Here is a 10368-nt window from a genome sequence, read left to right as displayed (position 1 = left end):
AACTGCTGTAAAAAGCATTTACTGTTCATTTACTGGAAGCTTAATATATGCTTTTATATATTTTTATTACATTCCATTAAAAGTAGATTTATTATTTAATCCAAAGATAGGGAAAAAGTAACATTAGAACCAAAATACAATCTCTCACAATGGCAACTTTAGTTTTTTATTCAATGGTATATGGCTTAACTTTTTTATTAAAATATAGATACAAAAATGCACAAATCTCAAATGCATGGCTTGATGAATAGCTCACAGTAAACCCACCTCCCAAGTAAAAACATGTAATATATGCATCACCCAAGAAGTCCTTCTCAACATTTAAACTTCCATGTACTTCAAAAGTAATTTTCCATGGCTAGAATTTCCAGTACAATGTTAACTAGTGTGGTTAATAACAGTGGGCATCCTTGTCAAGGCAGGAACCTTTCAGTCTTCCACCATTAAATATATTAGCTCTGGATTTTTCATAGATGCCCAGTCATCCATTTGATTAGTGACTTTTCCAGTCTACTTCTGCAAAGGTTATATTTCTTTCCATGAGTGATCACTAAAAGTTCTGTTTGTTTAGCTTGTTTTCAGCTAATATTTTGAAAGAGATTTCCTTGAATACTAGAAGCTTAAAAAAAACTCCCACTTTTTGCAGATTTTCTCTGCCTCGAGGCAGTATTACTTAGGCAGACCATTTACAACTCTGCCTTAGCCTTAATTTCCTGCTTGCACTGAGCCTAGAGATCAGCCAAAGATGGCAGCTTAGGCTTTTTCACAGATCTTTCCTGAGCATGCATCAAGTCCTAGGCATGTGTGTGGCTTTATAAATTGTCAGGTATACATGGGAGTATTTAAATGTTCTGATTTCTTAGAAAAAAACTCTTCCCTCATGTTTGATCCCCAGACTTTAGGCTGTTTATTGTATGTCTCAACCATAATCTATCATCCCAGGTGGCTATAAGTTTTCTGTTTGCCTTTAACATTGTTGGATAATGCTGCTTTTCCACCCTGAGTGAATTCTGAGTTAGGCAAAACAGAAACAAATCCTTTGTGGGGCACCTGGGTGGCTCAGTTGGTTAAATGTCTGTCTTCATCTCAGGTTATGATCTCAGAGTTCTGGAATCCAGAACTCTGAGCAAAATACTAAAACAAAAAACAAACAAACAAATAAAAAACCAGAAGCAAATCCTTTGTGCCAGATCTTCAGGTAGGCCCCAGACAGCTTAGAAGTAACAATCGTTTGTATCACTCTCTTTTTTGTTTGTTTGTTTGTTTCATCACTCTCTTTTAAGTTATTTTACAGAAGCCATAAAAATATGCTCTTCAAGAATCTCAGTTAGTACTAATACCTGATTCTTCTTCCCTCATAGGATATCTAAATCCATTCATCATATAGCAAAAAATATGACTTTAATGGGTTTTAATAGTGTTATGGTCAAAAAGCCTATATGTCCCCAGTGATGTCCCCTAAACTATATTCTGATTTTGTACTTATTTTGTGCTCATGTTCTTATTCCTTTTCTCACAATGATGGCTTAAGAATTCAGTGCATCTTATCCTTATTAAAATACAAGCACAACTTTATTTCCAACTTATCCCATCCCATTTCCATAAGGTCTTTACAGAGGAGGCAATTCTTATTTTCAAAACTAATGACTACGGATCTCTCCTGAAAGAAAACCAAGTTTCTATCTATGCAGCTCTGTCTCCAACCTTTTTTTTTTTTTTTTTCATTGTAATTTGGAGAGAGATATCCACAGCGCAAGGTAGATCCAGATTCTCATCTTGGTCCCCAACTTCCCTTTGTGATTCTCTGTGTTGGCACCTTTCCAAGGATCACACGGAGACCTTTTACCTGGTTTATGATGTGCTTATGGCTGTATTTTTTAATGAGCTTAGCCATGGGGGCCTCCCAGAGAATGAAGATCTCATTTAGCGGATAAATTGCTCCCTGCTTTAAGGACTCAAGAAAAAATTTCCCTTCTGCCAGTTTTCTTCTCACTTCACTTCACCTAATTTGTTCTGCAAAAGTTTATTTGCAAATAGTATGTCCAGATCACCGTTGGGGAGGGGCAGTACACAGTCTTAGAATAATAGAGAATTAATCTAATTGTTGAACTATTAGAGTGGCCATGACCATCTACAGCAAGAGGATTGGTTTTAGTAACCACTGGGACTAGAGGTCAAGTGACAAGTAACCTCATGAAAGAGAAAAAAATAACATCAACTTATTTTTGCTGCATCAGTACAGGAAAAAGAAATATCACAGAGTGGGATCAGTACTTAAACAGGGTAGTTTGGTCTGCCAAGATGAGCATATGTGCCAACCTGAACACCCTAACAGAAGACATTTTTAGGGACTGGAGCTTCCATATTTCTGGTGAATCCTGGAGTTAAAGTTTAATGTCATTATAAAATTTTTGCTAGGACGTCTGGGTGGCTCAGTCAGTCAAATGTCTGACTCTTGATTTCAGCTCAAATCATGATCTCAGGGTTGCGAGACTGAGCCCCACGTAGAGCTCTGCGCTGGGTGTGGAGCCTGATTAAGATCCTCTCTCTTCCTCTCCCCCTGCCCCTCCCTGTTTTCTCTCTCTCTTAAAAAAAAAAAAAAAAAAAAAAAAAGACACATACACACACACACACACAGGTCCTATCTCTTTGACTGCCCCTATCCATGCAGGTGTGACCTAGTAGACTGGTTAGATAAAACTGAAAACAGCCTCGGTTACAACTTCCACACGTTGGTTTCAATACCACTTTCAGAACTTCCACACTGAAAAATGTAAATCCCTAAATCATTCAGCTCCTAAAATGTTGGAATGTCTGTGTATCTCAGCACTCTCTGTTTTCCTCTTGTCAAAACAATGGAAGTCGTGTGCATCAGGAGAGAAGTGATCCGGAGGCACAGAGGGCAAAGGCAGAATTCCTGACTATCGAGTACATCAACTATGTGGCTGCAAAACACCAGCGTGCTGACATCGTGACCCCAGAAATGGGCTGCCGAACTTGCCTCTGGGAAGGATGAATTGCCCCAAAGGCGGGTTCCCTTCTAACCTGCAGGAGAAACCATAGAAGGCAAAGGAAGGAAACTGCTTTCCAGTTACACTAGCAGCCTGAACGTCCTCCTCACCCCTCCCTCTTCCCTGCCTTGGTGACCCTGTAATGTATGTGGTTTATAATAGGCATAATGCCTTAGGTAATTGTCATTTTGATTAAGCTATAAACCTACCCGCTTGTGAGAAGGAAGTAGTCAGCCTTTCAAATCCTACGGAGAGAACAGACCACAGGGCAGGCCAATTTAGTTTAAATAATTTAGAAATACCCAGTGAGACGATTACCCCCCTAAATACTTAAGACCCTGAAGGGACAAGTCATTCCAGTTGTTCAATGTTTTCTCTCTGGGGGAATTGCCATCAGGATAATTGCTGACTCATCTGTGGTTCTGTTTCAAGCCCTTGAGTCTCGGAACTTAGACTCTGAGCACAATGACAGGAGTGGAAAGCAAGGTAGCCAGGATTATTCTTCTCGTCTCTTGTCTCTGTAGAGGTGGATCCCTTGTCTGAGATAACTCTGCATCCCATGAAATGTGGATTTCTAATATGTAAAGTGTGTAAACATCTAGCAGACCCTCTGAACGAGAGCTTGTAAAACATAAAATGCGGTGCAATTATTAATTGGTTAATTAAATTTTATTTAAGGAAGGTTCTATTATGCCAAATGAGATACAAAGAATTTGAAGATACTATCGCTACTTTCAAAAGCACACTATCGGGTCAGTGAACCAGACTGGTGAATAACTTGAAATACAGGTTGAAAAAGGTAATGTGTTGCTGACAGATGAATTGGGATTTAAGCTGACCTGTGATTGAGTGTAAAAATTGGAATGAATAAATGAAGGAAGACTTCCCATGGTGAGAAGTTTTAGGGCTAAGAATTGTCACATACCCCTCCTCCTTTCCAGGCCCCTGACACGTGGAGTATAACCAAGAGCAACAACCTAATAGGAAACAAAAATAATATATTTGAGCAAGTATCTGTTCCCCCAAATGCAATTTGAGATCAAATACACTCAGTACCGGTGCTAAGGTGGGCTTCTTGCCTCTCACATTAGCGATAAACAGGTCTTCAGTTCAAACCTGGCCTTGCTCCCTCTTCAGTCAGAACAGAGAGAACAGAGAGGATGGGATTCTTCCGGCAACCACCACTCAAGGGTGTTTCCTACAAGAAAAAGAAGACACACCACCCTGGAGTACAAGAAATAAGAGAAAGCACTAGGTCAGTTCCCAACTGTGGGCAGAATACCTACACCCAGTAATAAAATACCAACTCGCCTTATGGAGAGAGGATAGCAAAGATGTATTAGGAACAGAACTCAGTTAACACTGTGAACCAACATAATATTCAAAAATATTTAAGTAATGATAGATTTTTTTTCCCCTTGTTCTTCTGCCCAGTCTCTTGCCATGAAGGTTAAATCATGAAGCTCCTCATGCCAGAGAAAGTATTTACGAGAGCTCGGCAGACAGATTGGAATCTCAAAGCAGACGTCTTTGCAACTATGATTTTAAAAAACAAGAAATCTTAAAAACTTGAATATTAAACCTAAAAACCTGATAGCTCAATGTCATGAAAAGACAAGTGGAGCATCAGTGCAGCGAAAATCAACATGGTGGGCTTGGTGTCCCTGAGATCGCGTACCCGGGTCCACCTAAGCTGAGAGTATACTCCAGCCTGAGGACAATTAATGGGGGAAACTTGGAGGGACTGGAGGCTCCATCACTTTTTCCAGCACGTTCTGGAGTCCAAACTTAATGTCATTATAAGTTTTATTTGCTGCTCATATCCCTTTGTTTGTACCTATGGAGGGAATGAATTTGTGTATTGACTCAATATATGAGTGTATTTGTTTGTTTTTTTATTTTTCTTTCATATAGTCATTCGTAGGGAGAACTCAGAATATAAGAAAAGTGACTTTCCAAAAAGGAAATGCAAATAGGAGCCCTTTGGCAAGGAAAAGTCAGGGGAGGCAGAATAGGGAAGGAAAGAGAGGAGAATGGTTGTACCCTGCTAACCACTCTAGGATGAAAGCTAGGGTAAAGGGGGCTGCTGGTGGTTTTAGAAACAAGCAAACAGGTTAGGGGACCTCAGAGCTCTGGCACTCACTCCTAGATCTTTCTGATGAAAACTGGAGACCTTTGTAGTTCTCTCAGACAGTCTCTGTGACTAACATGACTCTATATAAATGTTGGAAAAGAAATAAAGGATGAGACTACATAGAGAGTTCATTGATAATGCTCCAGGGTTTCCTGAGGAACCTGGATTGGGGGTTGGGAAGTTCCTGCCTGCACGCAATCAGTACTTGGAAGATGGCTGAGGTGGGAACCACAGGCTGGCAGTGCGGAAGCAATCACTGGAGCCCAGTATGAGCCAAGAGCCAAGCAGCCCCAGCAAGAACTGAGGTGAAGCAAGTTAGCTGATGCGGAAGGGGCTCAGGGCCTTGAAAGAGTGTAGACTGCGCATAATTCACCAACTAGATTTTGGCAGCAGGACACTGAGTACTGCCCAGAACAGAGGCCATCAGGCCAGAAACCAGCCAAGACCTAGGGCAGAACCAGTTTTGCATATAGACTAGTCACCCCTCCAAGCTTTGTGAAAGAGATGTGTAGAGTTTCCCTTGTAGCCAGACATGACTGGAATATGTGGAATGAGAAGGCAGTAAACTCTATACCCACTGGTATGCTCTGGTTAGCTTATATAGGCCTAACACAGGGAGCCAACTGTGCACAGTGCTTCCAGGCCCTACTTTCCTTGCTATCACGTTGGTAGCCTGAAATCAGCCCTAATGGGATTATTTATACCATGGAAATTGAAATGGTAAAAATCAGGACCTTTTTTCCCCAAAGGGAGCTGATTGTTAACCTTTCACCAGCCTCCCACTGCCTAGTCCTCACACCTCCCCCTCCCTACCTCCAGGTAGAAAGGGTGAGGAGTTTCATTCCTCATAACTAGAGTTTTAGCAAGCACGTGGAAGAATGGCTGCTCAAAGTGAACTTGGTAAAGAAGAAGAAATGAGCTTATTCTATGTAGGATATAGGAGATTATCCTGAAAGATAAGGAGGGGTTAGAGTGTAGAACACTTTAAATGCCACAGCAAAGAACCTAGTCTTTATTGCTTAATCGTTAAGAAAACTTGAAGTTTTGTGGAAAAGAACGTCATCATGAAATAAGTATGGAAAGATTACCTTTTAGGATATATCAGATGAGATGATGTAGTGGGTAAAAAAGAAAATATTTTTAGGAACTTCAGTAATAAAGGCTATTAGGTGGTCCAAGAGTGAGGGGATGATGATGTGAAAACTAAGCAAATAGAAAAAACAGATTTAAAAAAGTAGAGTTGTATTAATCAATCCTTAATGACTCATTTCATGTACATATCTGCCATATATTCTTGTTTTTCTACTGAGATGACTTCCTAGGTCAGATTTCAAGTCAAACAGTTTCAAAGCCCATACTTCAAAGAGGACAGTCGCCCTCCAGCAAAGTCACCTGTGTGCTTATTATAATGCAAATTCCTGGGTTCCAGTCCAGACCTATTAAATCCGGTGGGACCTAGTAGTCTGTGTTTTAACTGTCGCTCCTGGGTGATTTTCATGCACAGTAAATTTGGGATCAGTTTTCTCAATGTACTCATTTTGTGGTCTGGTACTTTAAATGCATTCTGATATTCAACCGAGATTTGTTGGGGTGGGAGGGGGCAGTGGAGTCTAACTGCATAATACATATGGTTAATGTAAGTTTAAAATACGGGCTTTCACCTACTCACTTCATTGGCCACAGATGGCAAGCTTAAAACCGTCTCTTCCAGGGAATTCCTCAATTTTTCCTCTTTCCAGTTCATAGACCTCTTCCTTCAGGCTTTGGGTATATGAATCAGTTCTTCTTAATTGTCTGAATTATTGCCACTCCAGCCCTGTGCTGACTGCTTTCTGCTTATCCCTTTGTCCACTATGTGGTAGGAAAGTGACTGCCTCTGGGCGTTAGGAGGAGGGTGCTTGGGACAGCTGGCTCCAAACCTGGAACCAGCTGAATTTGAGTCTGGCTCTGATACTTAGTAGTTTTGTGATCTCCTGCTAGTCAATTTCTGCCTCAGTTTCCTCAAGTATAAAATGAAAAGGAAAAAAATAGTCTTTAAGAGGATAAAAATGAGACTACTCTATTTAAGAAACTCTAGCTCCCCTTTTTCTCATTTTGTTTGCATCCAGATCCAAACTTCTGTCCTGGCAGTACCCCTTATTAACAAGGCAAAGGATCTACCCACCGTCTCCCAGGGGCTTTATTTAGTGCTCCGAGCTCAGTCACTACCTCTAGTCACACCTCTCTGCGTGCCCCTGGTACTTGAGAGAAGGCTCTTCTCACAACCTTTCTCTCATTAGCTCCCCCTCCACTTCCTCAAAGGACCTCTCACTCTCCTGTCAGTTCTCCTCACTCCTTTTTAACCCTGGCACCACCTGGGTCTAGATGTCTCTTGTCTCCAGAAGAGGTGTTTGTGTTCTGACAGCCACCATCTGGATCCAGAGATGCTCTGACACTGACATCCCTCACAACTACGAAAACATCTTACACCTTTGTTCCCACATTCTCAATCCTGTTTGAGGCCGCAGGCACCTTCCAGGGCAGGAATTCTGTTTTATTCTTTTTCCCCATAGCAGTCTTCCTGTTAGCATTCCCACTTTCCCCATCGGCTCTGCCCTGTTCCTCACTCTATTGCAATGATTCGCAGGGTTCTAATCCTAGACAGTGACCCATATCACGTTCCTCCATTTCTCTGATGAAAAGAAATTAGCTAATGCCTTGGGGCTCTGCTTTTTGTTCATTCATGGCTCCCAGGTGTGAACATTTGTATCAGTTTCACAGCATCCTCCATCTGGAGTAGTCATAATGCCCTTGGAAATATCGGAAAGAAACCAGTGGAGGAACATGGCACATTTTCTGGAACACTGATTTATCCAAAGATTCAGGAAATAGGGGAACAACATATGAGAAAGAAGTAACACAATATAATAAAATTTTCAGTAACATTTTAACTTAAATATACCTGATTATATCATTCAAGATCCATGCAGGAAATCAATAGCAGGATCAAATGGTGAAGATGAGCAGAGTCTAATAAAGGCTTATTTACAGATGAGTGGGTAGGATGAAGGGGAACCAACAAGGAGCAATGAAGCATCTTAACAGCAGGGGTCCATTCTCACCCCTGGACCAGAGGGAGCCTGGGATAATCTGCAGCTGTAAGAAAGAACCCTCTGCTGGAACTGGGATATTTGGTAGCAAGGAGGCACTGAAGAAGTAGCCCAGCAGGCAGACAGCCAAGTAAATAAGTAACCTGACCTCTCTATCCCTCTGCACTCTGTCATATCATTACCCTTTAGCCGAATCCAGCCATAAGCTAGAGGGTAAGGACAGCCTATTAGTGCCATCCATAGAGGCTGGGTAGGAGAGCCCTGAGCAAGGAGGAGGAGGGTAGCAAGTGAATCTGGAGGAGCAAACAGAATAGACAGCCCAGAGCAGAAAGCAGAAGTTATGCCAATTTTGAAGCTGAAAGAATGAAACTTGAAATGAAATTTGAGCTTGAGAAGAGCCCACTTTTGGCTCATCACCATGTTCAGAAAGAAAACCTAAGGTCTGGGGCTTACTGGAGCTCTGACAAAGCATTGAAGATGAAGGCTTAACATAAAATGTTTTTCAGTGGTTACACAAAATGAATGTAGTAGCAACAGCTTCGTACTAATCACAGACCTGTCAGAGTATTTTAGGCTTCTCGGCGCCTCCGAGTTACTTGCAGAGTGCCCACTGGCCTGCCCCACCATGTTCCCTATGTCCATCATCACCTACAAAGCTATGACCAGAGGCGACAGCTCCCAGATGCTCTCCCAGAGGCTATTCTAGAGAGTTGTTAGTTCACTTCAAAAGGGGTTCTGTGTCCAACTCATTGAGAAAACTTAACTATTATATTTCTGGTTTGAAGATACATAAAGCAGATTAGATTCTAAAAGTTCTAAGAAGTTCTAAATAGTCAAAATACTGTTTTAGGTTTTGGAGCCAGATTACCTGGGTTTTGACCTAATCTTTAATTCACTCCTTGCGTGGTCTTAATATCATGAAGTTAGGTTTCTCCACATGTGAAGCAGAGGCACTTAATGTACTTACCTCATAGAATCATAGTGAAAATTAAGTAAGAAGACTTTTCAAGTGTATTTTGATATAGTAAGTACTCAAACACAGCAGCTGGTAGCAATACTAGTAATGTTAGTATTTTCATGATTATCACTATCTATTTAATTTAACCCAGAGATTTTTCAAAGAAACCCGAGCAAATCGAGCTCCCATTCTAGTATGTATTAAGATCATATGGGGTTTGTATGCTGTGCTGAGACATGATACTTAGGAAATCTCCATGGAAGGCAGTGGGTTTCCAGAGCAGACCTTCTCCAACCTCTATCATCTGAGAATCTTGTAAAAAGGCAGATTCTGATTTCAGTCCATTGGAATGAAGCCCAGACTTCTGCATTTCTCACAGATACCCAGGCAGTGCTTTGGCTCTTGGTCCCTGGTCGCTGCTTTAAGTGACAAAGTCTGAGATATGCTTGTTCTACTTGAGATGAGAGAAAAGGCCTTTTTTTTTTAACTACTCCTGTTCCTACAAAACTGAACCTCTGGCTCCGGGAATTAGTGTCAGTGGACAGTATTTGATGAGTAGATTAAACAAGAGAGTAAGCTGCTGGAACAATTTCATGAAGGAATAGGGTTCCAGGAGGTAGGAGAGAGAGGCCCCCAAAAAGGAGAGAAAGAGATGCCCCACAAACAAACTCGTATGTACTCAAAGTATCACTTTGCCTAGACCAGCTTTCAACTGGAAAGGAAGAACGCCCACATGCCCACAATATTCACCACACAGAACCCAAACACCACCCTTCCCTATGTGCACTTTGATCACAATATTTTTTAAACAGTATCCATCTTGCTAAAATTTAAAAAGCAGTAAAAAAATCATGCATTCTCTGCATTATGCTGAAAATCACACTAAAGATGTAATGGATGGTTTCACAGAAACCAAGCTCATTCTCTTCCAAAGACGAAGTCTATTAGCATTTTTCTTACCTCACATCATGATGGCCTTTCCACAAACAAATGGAAAGGGTTGGTCTTCATGTGCATGTGGGCAAGAATATTAACCCAGACTGCTGCAGAATGCAGTTGTTTTTTTTAAAGATTTTACTTATTTATTTGACAGAGAGAGATCTCAAGTAGGCAGAGAGGCAGGCAGAGAGAGAGGGGGAAGCAGGCGCTCCACTGAGCAGAGAGCCCGATGCGGGG

General features: G+C 41.3%; 1 pseudogene; it reads left to right on the top strand.

Annotated features, from left to right (window-relative positions):
• The first annotated feature begins 4171 nt into the window (after positions 1-4171).
• The window catches only part of LOC116881073, a 28509-nt pseudogene continuing 22312 nt past the window's right edge, over positions 4172-10368 (top strand).

This window comes from Lontra canadensis, unplaced genomic scaffold (assembly GCF_010015895.1).
Source record: "Lontra canadensis isolate GAN:19392208 unplaced genomic scaffold, GSC_riverotter_1.0 scaffold71, whole genome shotgun sequence".
Taxonomy (NCBI): Eukaryota; Metazoa; Chordata; class Mammalia; order Carnivora; family Mustelidae; genus Lontra; species Lontra canadensis.
This window is presented reverse-complemented; position numbering and strand designations above follow the sequence as displayed.